At 44.7% G+C, this 12,102-nt stretch overlaps 1 long non-coding RNA gene across 1 annotated transcript in view; it reads right to left on the bottom strand.

Annotated features, from left to right (window-relative positions):
* LOC116976227 overlaps window positions 1–7,597 on the bottom strand; it is a 57,779-nt gene extending 50,182 nt beyond the window's left edge. Inside the window, exon 1 of the long non-coding RNA XR_004412901.1 lies at window positions 7,481–7,597. This is a non-coding gene — a long non-coding RNA (uncharacterized LOC116976227). The remainder of the gene's footprint in view (window positions 1–7,480) is intronic.
* Window positions 7,598–12,102: the final 4,505 nt, after the last annotated feature.

Raw genomic sequence — 12,102 nt, 5'->3', positions numbered from 1 at the left:
GGGGGGGGGAGAGGAGGAGAGGGAGGGGGGAAGAGAGAGTGCCTTTTTACTTCAACCCAAAACCCAAACAATCATTTGCAGGCAGTGCTTTTTTCCCTCTAACCATATTTTCATTTTCAAACCAAATTAAGGGTACTCACAGTGCTGTGGACATTTGTCAGTGTCATTCAGAGCTCTGATTGAGGCACATCACTTGCAGAGACTGATTGAGGCACACCACTTCCTGGTTTTATAGTCCCTCCCCCTCCCTCCAGCAGAGAGAATGGGGAATTTTGTAAAAACATTAATATCTCTGTCAATTTTCATCGACGGGAAAAATCCTCAGCACACATGCGGCGGAGGGGGGCTCTTAGCGAGGTGGCCAAAAATGACGGCCGTAGGTGGCGGCGTACTCTCGGAAATCGCAGCACAGAAAGCCAAAACCGGTCAAGAACAGAGTTTTAGTAATATAGATGTCTCCCATCTGTGATAAATGTCTTTCTCAAAATGCCATTACACACTCATTAGTTTCTTGTACAAAACATCATAAATTTTGGTGTGATATATTCACAAAGCTATTTAAGATAAAAATGGAAACTAATACTGAAATGATTATATTTGGAGTAAGAGGAGACGGGAACAAATTAAATAAACACCAAACCTCATTCGTTAATAATAGCAAAAAAACTCATACATAAATTTTGGAAAAATGCTAATATACCAACATTTAAAATGTGGATCAGTAATATGCTGGACACAGCATATTTGGAAGAAATGAGACTCCTCATAAAAAAAATTTTTTTAAAGGAAGTTGTACAGAGAATGTAATATGTTAACATAATTTTGGGAGCCTGTAAAAAGGTACCACTGTATTGTACTTACTTCTAATAAATAAAATTATTTAAAAAAAACAAAAAACGTGAAGTAACAAACGGGGAAAAGCAACGTTAGAAATATCTGTTTAAATTTAAAAAGCGCTGTCTTTGAAATTAAATGTTATCTTTAAGAATTAGTACAGTTACGTGAGACACCAGAAAGTCTTTAAAAAACAAAAAATGCAACGTTTTAGAAGTTACTAGACCAAGTGCAGACCCGTTCGGTCTGTTTCCCCAACGGCGTTTGCGGGGGTGGGGGGGGCTGCGGCATCACACTCACATTAACCACCCCCCAAACACACAGGTGGGGGGGAGGGCGGGTGAGAAGAGGGGAGGGAGGGGAGGGGAGAGGAGGAGGAGGAAACGGGACAGATTTGGGAGGGAAAGGAGAGCAGGGTAGGGGGTGAGAGAGGGGGATGGAGAGAGATGTGGGGGAGGGGGAATGGGGAAGGAGGGGAGGAGGGAGGGAGGGGGAGAGGTGTTGGGGGGAGAGAGGGGAAAGAGTGGGGAGGGAGCGTGGAGGGGGAAGGGGGGGGAGCTGGAAGAGTGGGGAGGGAGGAGGAGAGGGGTAGGGGGAGTGATGGAAGAGGGACAGAGGGGTAGGAGGAAGGGGGCGGGTGGAGAGAGAGAAGGGGGTGGGGTAGAGAGGAAAGGGGGTGGGGGATAGAAGGATGGGTGGGAGAGGGAGAGGGGTGTAGAGAGGGAAACCACCATTCAATATGATCATGACTGATCATCCAACTCAGTATCCTGTACCTGCCTTCTCTCCTTACCCCCTGATCCCTTTAGCCACAAGGGCCACATCTAACTCCCTCTTAAATATAGCCAATGAACTGGCCTCAACTACCTTCTGTGGCAGAGAATTCCAGAGATTAACCACTCTCTATGTGAAAAATGTTTTTCTCATCTCGGTCCTAAAGGATTTCCCCCTTATCCTTAAACTGTGACCCCTTGTTCTGGACTTCCCCAACATCTGGAACAATCTTCCTGCATCTAGCCTGTCCAACCCCTTAAGAATGTTGTAAGTTTCTATAAGATCCCCACTCAATCTTCTAAAATCTAGCGAGTACAAGCCGAGTCTATCCAGTCTTTCTTCATATGAAAGTCCTGACATCCCAGTAATCAGTCTGGTGAACCTTCTCTGTACTCCCTCTATGGCAAGAATGTCTTTGTGCATTGGGCAATCTGACATCACATGATTGAACGTTCACCAGGTGCTGGTGCTCCTGCAAAGTCATATGTAAATGAATCCATTCCGATTGGACATATGTGAACATTGGGCATTGTGACATCACACAATGGAACGTTCACCAGGGGCTGGGGCTGGGGCAGCTTCTATGGGTGAGAAGTCAGTTTTTGTTTGAAATATTGTGGGGGGGGGAGAAGGATTGGATTAAAAATGTGTACATAAACACGACGAAATATAATCAGGAGCGGATACTTTGAAAGAAAAGTGAAATCTCTACCGAAATGGAAAAGATCTCGGCGATTCTGTGTCTGGTTACGGAGTAGCAAGGAATCAAAGGAAGAAAGGCAGCCGGACGGACGGACGCCGGCAGCCACACAGTTTTAAAGATAGACAGATAGACAGATGGGATAGATAGATAGATACCAAAACAATGAAGTTCAATCAGACTCTTATCTTTAGAGATGTGGAAGTCAGCATTAAGCCTCGTTCATCAAAGTGATATAGTGACCGTTGAGAAATCCATGAATCCACAGGTGTGCAGGGGGACTACCTAACTGACCCGCGAAACGACAGACGTGAGGCCTTCCTTCAAAAAGGTCAATAACAGAAAAGTTCCAGGGCCGGATAGTATTCCAGGGCTGGCTCTCAGGGCGTGCGCTGATCAACTGGCCGAGGTGTTCATCAACATCTTCAACCTCTCCCTGAGTTAGTCTGTGGTTCCCACCCTCTTCAAAGCATCCATCATTGATCCTGTTCCAAAGAAACCATTAATCTCCTGTTTAAATTACTACCGTCCTGTCGCACTGACATCAGTCATCATGAAGTGCTTCGAGCGACTAGTCAAAACCCACATCTGCTCCTCTCTCCCTGACACCTTGGACCCTCTTCACTTTGCGTATAGACCAAACAGGGTCACGGACAATGCCATCGCCATAGCAACTCACACTGCGCTCACCCACCTGGACAAAGGGAATACATATGAGAATGCTCTTCATTGACTACAGCTCGGCATTCAACACTATCATTCCCTCAAAACCCGTCCCCAAGCTCCTAGATCTTGGACTGGAGACCTCCATCTGCGGCTGAATATTCGACTTCCTGACGGGCAAGCCCCAGGAGGTGAGAATTGGCAGCCTCACCTCTTCCTCACTGATCCTCAACACAGGCGCACCACAGGGCTGTGTGCTCAGTCCTCTCCTGTACTCCCTGTTCACGCATGATTGTACTGCTAAGCACAGCTCCAACATCATCTTAAAGTTTGCTGACAACACGACCATCCTGGGCCTCATCACAGACAATAATGAGACAGCCTATAGAGGGGAGGTAAAGGCACTAAACAGCTGGTGCCAGGAAAATAACCTCTCTATCAATGTCAGCAAAACTAAAGAGATGATCGTGGACTACAGGAGACAGCAGGGAAGTGGACACCTCCCCATCCACATCGGTGATGCTGAGGTTGAAAGGGTTGAAAGGTCAGCAGCTTCAAGTTCCTCGGTGTGCACATCACTAAGTAAGTAAGTAAGTAAAGTATCCTTTATTATCATTCAGACCTTCCGGTCTGAACGAAATTTCGTGCCTTGCAGTCATACATATAATAAAATAACAAAAACACACAAAGACAAATTTAACATCCACCAGTGAGTTCACCAGGCACCTCCTCACTGTGATGGGAGGCAAAAGTCTTAAAGTCTTTGGCTCTTCCCTCCTTGTTCTCCCTCTGCGCTGAGGCGATCCAGGCTTCCGATGTTGTGACCTCGCCGGGTGATGAAGTCGGGCCGCCGGAACGCCGCCACAGCCCCGAAGCTGGCCAGCCTCGCGCAGGTAAGTCCTGGCTGGCTCTTCCTCCGGAACCTTGAGGTCGGTCCCAGTTGGAGGCCGCCAGCTCCGCCATTAGACCTCAGCGCAGACGGAGACGGGGGATACGACAAGAAAAGGTTAAATTCCCCCGAAGGAAGAAACTAAAATAAGTTTCTCCCACCCCCCCTCCCCTCCCCTCCCCCACACATTCACAACCTAATAACAAAAATTAACTAACTAAAACAGGACAAGAAAACAACAAAAAAAGAAAAACAGACGGACTGCATGCGGGCCGCAGCTGCTAAGGCAGCGCTGCCACTTCCGGTAAGGACCTCTCTTGGAAACTGTACATGGGCACAATAACTAAGCGACTCTTTTTCCTGAGAAGACTGAGGAAGTTAGCCAGCATCCTCACAAACTTCAACAGTTGCAGCATCGAGAGTCTGCTGACGGGCTGCATCACAGTCTGGTACGGGAACTGTTCTGCCCAGCCGCAAATCACTACAGAGTGGTGAAGGCGGCACATCACATCACTGGCAATTGTCTCCTGGCCATTCAGGACATTTTCCATAGGTGGTGCCTGCGGAAGGCACACAGCATCATCAAGGACCACAGCCATCCAGCATGCAGACTGGTCTCCTTGTTACCGTCAGGCAGACGATATAGGAGCATGGCTGCATGCACCACCAGATTTAAGAACAATTTTTATCATCATGCCATCAGGTTTCTGAACTCATAAACATATATATGTTGATGGATATCAACGAGGTACAGCGAGACCTGTTTGTCCTTGTACACCGGTCACTGAAAGTTGGAGTGCAGGTACAGCAGGCAGTGAAGAAAGCTAATGGAATGTTGGCCTTCATAACAAGAGGATTTCAGTATAGGAGTAGAGAGGTTCTTCTGCAGTTGTATGGGGCGCTGGTAAGACCACATCTGGAGTATTTGGTCTCCTAATTTGAGGAAGAACATCCTTGTGATTGAGGCAGTGCAGCGTAGGTTCACGAGATTGATCTCTGGGATGGCGGGACTGTCATATGAGGAAAGATTGAAAAGACTAGGCTTGTATTCACTGGAGTTTAGAAGGATGAGGGTGATCTTATAGAAACATATAAAATTATAAAAGGACTGGTCAAGCTAGATGCAGGAAAAATGTTCCAATGTTGGGAGAGTCCAGAACCAGGGGCCACAGTCTTAGAATAAAGGGGAGGCCATTTAAGATTGAGGTGAGAAAAAACATTTTCACCCAGATAGTTGTGAATTTGTGGAATTCCCTGCCACAGAGGGCAGTGGATGACAAATCACTGGATGGATTTAAGAGAGAGTTAGATAGAGCTGTAAGGGCTAGTGGAATCAAGGGATATAGGGAGAAGGCAGGCAGGGCCGGCCTTAGGGGATGTGGGGCCCAATTGGGAACAATTTTGGTGAACCACAGATTCCCAGCCAAGGTCTGTCAGCCCAGTTATTTAGTATATATTATGAAATTGTACACTAGGTGCTATGGATTATACACCGTGTGAATCTCTCCTGCTCCCGTTTGACTGTCAATAGCTCCGCTGGCTTCCAACCTTTACCGTAGCAGCTAATTACCATTAAACTGCATTATGTGATTGGACACATTGTCCTTGGAGACAGCGGCTGATTGGGCGGGAGGAGACCTATTTGTTGATTGGACGGGAATTTTAAGGCAAGCTGGTTGGTGATTGGATGCAACCCCCTTAGAGACAGTGGTTGATTGGCCACCAAATCAAATTGTCAAATATGAAAACAAAAATTGCTGGTCGGTGCAAATTCAGTAGACTATCTGGTTGTATCTCCAAACTAAACAGTATAACATGCAGGTACATTTATTTAAAATAAAATGCAGTGATTATTTCACATGATTTCTCACTGTGTAAAGCTCAATATCTGACCAATTTCTGTTTAACACGTTTGGTCTACCGTGAGCATTTTTCTCTCCCAAAACAGTTCATATCTAGTAGGTATGTTGCAAAGCCTACCTGAAGCGTCGCTGAAAATCTGTCGCTGCGGGTGTGCGCGATTTTGGCGCCGTTTAGAGGGGGCGGGTTTAAAACGCGATTTTCTCTAGGCTGTTCCAATCGAAGATGTTCAGCCTTGTAAAATATTAACGAAAAATCGCTGAAAGACCACGTCGCAAAAGCTATTATTAGTTTTAAAGGCCTTGAATAATAGTTTTGGTAGTTTAAAAATCAATCTCTAAACCCGCGACCACCAGCAACAGCAGGGTCTCATAAAGCAGACAATTAAAGGTAAGCTGTATATTTTTACATTAAAAAGGGCTTCTTAAGATCCCTTTATACAAAGTTTAATATTGCGAGTAGCTAATTTGGGGCCCATTATATCCCGCAGTATTTTTCTCGGCATTTGGGGGCACAAATCTACCGCAATGTGAACGTTCTAAACCAGCGCGTTCCACAGGGACCCACTGGAAAGCTGATTTAAATGGGCATTTATTTACAGCAATTGAACACTAAATTCCTTCCATTTGGTCTATAAATTAATGTAAATGAGATTTAAAAATCATGTTTTATTGTGAATTATTTGTGAATATTATTTGGACATTTAGGCTATTTAAAAATGTTAATCATTTATTAAGAAATGGATAGATGTTTAGATCTAGTAATTGAAGTCTGAAATTAGCTACAATTAGGTAACTAACTAATTATATGCTTTAATTTCAGGTCATCCAAGTAAGATTATTTTATATTTGTTTCAGAATGCTTCAATCTATGATAACTGAAAATTTCATTCAGTTCTCTTAATTTTTAAGAAAGTTATGGGCTTTTGACTGTTCACGATCACAGCTTTTTTGTTATGTCCATAGAAAATCAATAGGGAACAAGATGCTCATTTCCGAGTATGAAAATGGCCATAACTTTTTAAATACTTGAGATATGAAAGTGAATTAGGTATCAAATTAAACTTATTTTTATGCTTTATCTGATGGGATAAATTGCAGACTTGATTTTTAAAATCTCAAAATTTTGTAACATTGCTATATCTAGCAAACCGATCAACGAACCAGACAGCAGTTGGACGCAGTCATAGAAACATAGAAAATATGTGCAGGAGTAGGCCATTCAGCCCTTCGGCCCCGCATCGTCGACCACCTCCCAACGAACAGTGTGATCAAATGAATTACAGAGTACAAGTTTAATACAAACATCAACTCAAACACAGCACACGAGCCATTTAATTATTTTTTTTAACCTAATAAATATTTAAAAAACATTAATAAAAGAAAATTAACAGAATTATAATTTATTGACATTAATCATTAACAAAAAATAGCAGAATTATGAATGAACAGAATTAGAAATAATGGGTCTAACACTATATCACGCACACAAACTGTTCCCCCGCAACGCTGATTACACTGCGAGAGGAATTTACAAAGTCGGGGGTCGGGTTTACTGAAATGGCCGACGAAAAGGCTGACGTTCCCGTAGCGTACTACACGTCAGCCCATTGGTTTGAGCAGGAGTGCACTATCTTGCTTGCTCTAGGATCTTTGCACCCGATCTCTTCCAGGACTACATCCGTCTCCCCCGCCCAGATCCCCACCGCTCACTTCCCACCACACCCACCTATGTTCTCCATCACGCCGCCATCTGCTTACCTCCACACCGCCGAGGCAACATTTACACTGCCCAGCAGCAACAGCAACATCGCGACGGCGTCCATCCCACTCCATATATTCTCGCCGCCTCCCGTCGACGGTTGGCCGGCACGCGCATCCCTTTATCACGCGCTCCACACCCGGCCGCCACGTCACGTGGGGGTGTGGAATTCACTCCTTATTCGACAGACCCTCCCCTCCCTCATGTCGTGGGCCAGGCGGCGTGGTTCTAGGAAATGGGGGCGGGGTGGTACGCTGGGGGAACGCAAGGGGGACGGCGTTCCTCTAGTTTTCAGTTTCCATCCTGTGCGTGAATTCGCAGCTTTATCCTGCGCTACTTAATCCAAGGGCGAACGAACGAGCGGACAGACGGACGAAAGCCACGGTCATAGAGCGGAATAGGTGACATTTCGGGTCGAGACCTTTCTTCAGAATGAATCAGGGGAAAGAGGACCAAGAGATATAGACGGTACTAAGGATTAATATATGGAAGATATCCGTATACCTCCCGTTTCCCTTTCCTGTCCGCGCGTTCGCTCGCTCTTGGTGCCGGCGCTTCTCCCCTCAGACTCCGCCAAACACACACACGCACACAGCATGTCCGGCAGATCGGTGCGGGCCGACACCAGGAGCAGGGCGAAGGATGACATCAAACGGGACATGGCAGCTATCGAAAAACTGCGAAAATGGTAATGGCGCTTTTTCACGGGGCGACTTGACGCAAGATGTAACCAGAGTGAAGTGGTCGTGGTCAAGCACGATATCACACGATATAACGTGGTGTAGATAAAGAGTTCCCACGGTACTCGGCATTTCCGTTATTTGTGCGAGTGACTTGTCCGTCTCCCGAGCTTTCCCGTTAAATCTTGAATGAACATTGTGAACTACACGTGGCACAAATTATGTCACTTTTTTTTTCACACACTATAAATATCCTCCCTTGGTTGAATTGCCTCATTTGGAGACATGCCTATATTAAGTAGTTTCGAGTACAGGATGGTGGTTTTTTTCATTGACGCGCTGTATGCAGCAGCCCACTATGTGCATCGAGGACGCTTGCGTGAAGGCAGAAGGGAGAGATTCATTAAAAAGAGAATTAAGAGGAAGTCTCACTGAGTGTGAAAGAGCAAAGAGGCCATCTCTGCGCTTACTACAATTCACAATTGGGGAGTGTGCCGTGGCAGGACAGCTATATTGATGGGTAGCCGACCACAGGAACACTACTGCATGTTAGCAGAAATGCATAGCAAATAAGCTGACTTTCTAGTGTTGTCCTCTGAAAAGTGCTTCCCATAAGATGTCCGTCCGCAAAACCTGCCATTTAGCACATTGCATTGTCCCTTTTAATGCCTGAGTTTAGGCTTGTTGCGGAGGTTAATGAATATAATGTGTTTAAAATAATCCAGCGTGCCTCATTTGTTGATTTTCGTGTTAGCGAGGCCCTTTTATAGACAAATGTTTGGTGTGATGCACCTTCTCTCAATATGTGCAAGAAGTCGTCTTTTTATATTGTCAAATAGGAATAAAGACTTTGTCTCACATTTACCGTGCTGATTGGCTTATTTTATTTTCTACCGAGAGGTGAAACTTTCAAACGTTTAAATAGCTCAACAATTGATGGACCTGAACACTCAAAAATGAAACTTAATGAAAATGTGATTATATCACCTCCAGACAACTATTTTGTGTTTCAGCATGAGAGGGATTATAAAGCGGCCTTTTCATGGGGCGACTTGACGCAAGAGTTAATATAATATAATATAATATATAATATATAACAATTACAGCACGGAAACAGGCCATCTCGACCCCTCTAGTCCGTGCCGAACACATAGTCTCCCCTAGTCCCATATACCTGCGCTCAGACCACAACCCTCCATTCCTTTCCCATCCATATAACTGGAGTTTAACATCGTGGGAACCTCGTGCGATAACAGTACGGCATTCGTGGACCACCGTGGACCACCGTAGCGCTAACAGCAGGTCATTGTGTAACTTGGTCACTCGGGAGAAAATTCAAGAAAGTTTGAATTTCTCCAAGATTGACTTGTACACTTGTGGTTGAGTATTGCAACATTATATGAACGTAGTGGCCAGTGCGATATCCGTAATAACTCTTGCGGGTACCGTGGGAACTCCTGCGAACGGTGAACCCGGAAGCTGGACAGAGGGGACAGAAGGTGATTAAAAATTATCTTCTGTGGGATTGAATTTAAAAAATAAATAAAAATAAAGATTTACATCCGCATATGGACATCAACTTATTCATGAGTTATGTTAATGAGATTCAAGAAAATAACTATAATCTTTAAAAGGGACTTTAAAAGGGACTTTACTGAAAGGTTACGCATTTTTATGGTCCCGGAGAAATTTTTCACATGTACTTCTTTGAGAGATACAGGTCGGAGTCCTCGGGTCCAGGGGTCCGGAACGCTACCAATCAATGTTGTACAGAGACCCGTGTAAGGAGTGAACTGCACATGCTGGTTTAAACCGAAGACAGACACAAAAAGCTGGAGTAACTCAGCGAGTCAAGCAGCATCTCTGGAGAAAAAAAGCTGATGTTTCGGGACGAGACACATCTTCAGACTCAATTCCGATTAGGATGTCTGAAGAAGGGCTCCGATTCGAATCGTCACCTATTCTTTTTCTCCAGAGATGATGCCTGACCCGCTGACTTACTCCAGCTTTTTATGCTTTTCTTCCCAGATCTGACTTACCTGCTGAGTTACACCAACATTTTGTGTCCTTCTGTGCATATTAACCAGCATTAACCAGCGTCTGCAGTTCCTTTAGACATTACCTAACTTCAGATTTTAGAGATATAGCGCGTGGGAACTCCTGCGAACGGTAAACCCGGAAGCTGGACAGAGGGGACAGAGGGTGACTAAAAAAGGTGGTCTCAATATCGACATGGGAACATGTGTCCTTCGAGGACGTCCCACCTAATTGTCATTGTTGGATAATCTTTTTAACAGGAACACTTGCAGAGATGGCTCCCAGAAAATCTCAAAGGAAGGGGGTAAAGCGGGTCAGAGATGTTTTTGCCATGCAGGAGAATGAGGAGGAGACGCAGCAAGAGAGACAGGTGGAGAGGCAACAGGAGATGCCACAGATAACACTGCCTGTGGGCTCCTTGGAGCAGGAAGAGGGTGAGCAAGGTGCAATTCAGATTGCCTCCCCAGTAGCCGTTGTAGGAATAGCCTCTACAGACGCTTATGTAAAGGGAAGATGGCAGAAGGTAAAGCCATATAACTTCACCAGGGAACAAGAGGGGGAACTTGTAGAATGGTACCAATTTAACGAGATTCTCTACGATAAATCCAGAGAGGATTATAGAAACAGGGAGAGAAAAAGGAACCTGCTGGAGACGAAGGCTGCCGAGTTCCCCGAGTGCTCATGTGAGTTTATATAACGATATATAAGTTCATCAAGAGGAGAACCATTTAATGTTATCCAAGATTTAAAAACATACATTGCTATTGATGTAAAAGTGCTGTGTTTGCAGTTAACTTAAACTTCTCTTATAAGTCTGTCTGTCTGCCCTGCAGCTGCAAAGTAAAAAGTCGCAGACAGCTTTTACACCCTCTGTGTTTGAAGTTTGAATTATGTCTCTAAGAGCCATAAAAAGAATTATGCATGAGGGCAGGCAATTCTCACTTGTAATGCTTGCCTTTAAAAAGGCCATCTGTATTTACAAACTTGTGCTCAGGTATCCAAGAAGCACAAGAAATAGCACATTAAATGCGGAGGGCAGGCTCTATTTACTGTCCAGAACTTTTAATATAACGGAATACATCCAATGCTTGAAGTTCTATTTAATTCCACCACTCTACTGTAATGCAGATGACCAACTCATGCAATGGTTCACTAATCAGAGGACCATCTATGGAAAGGTCACCGCACTTGGGACCAGAACAGGGTCAGCTGGCAGCACACTGACAGAGAGGAATAGGTGGATCGAGGAGAGGTGGCGGTTCCTATCAGGGCATATTGTGCGTGTAGTGACCAGGACTAGCGCACCCAAGGTACTTTTATGACAACAAATTTTTGAGGTCATGAGGCTCTGGACACTATGTCTAAATGGTTTTATGTGATTCCTACAGGAACAACACATCATTGACCATGCGTTGGATGATCCTCTGGAAGGGACTTCCACGCCGAGCCCATCCACCAGCCAACAGCACCGCAGTAGGCACATTTCCAGCATCGACCTCACCACACCCAGAGGTGCTGAAGAAGGGACAGATGGAAACAGCATGAAAAATGTGAGTATATAAACTTGATGCTTATTGGACAATGCACCCACCCAGCATTTTGCTGTTCTTTATATTTGCGCTGTGAATTTTCAGCTCGATAATACTGTTCGAGATGGTATAAAATTGTTGGAGGTAGGACGCATGAGACCAACCAGCTTTACGCAGAGTGCATTCGACTTCTGTCAAGCTATGACGGAAGAAGGAATCGATGAGGGAGATTGGGAATTTGTTTGGAATATGATCACTGGGGCAATCACTAGGCGAAATAAAATGGTATAGATCTATTCTTAATCTTCTTCTCTTCATTCAGCGTTTCTGTTAAAACTCTTTATTTCTCACATCATAAAGCAACATAGTTTTAAT

The sequence above is a fragment of the Amblyraja radiata genome, chromosome 8 (assembly GCF_010909765.2).
Source record: "Amblyraja radiata isolate CabotCenter1 chromosome 8, sAmbRad1.1.pri, whole genome shotgun sequence".
Classification (NCBI taxonomy): Eukaryota; Metazoa; Chordata; class Chondrichthyes; order Rajiformes; family Rajidae; genus Amblyraja; species Amblyraja radiata.
The sequence above is the reverse complement of the archived record's forward strand: the minus strand, read 5'-3'. Positions and strand labels throughout refer to the sequence as shown.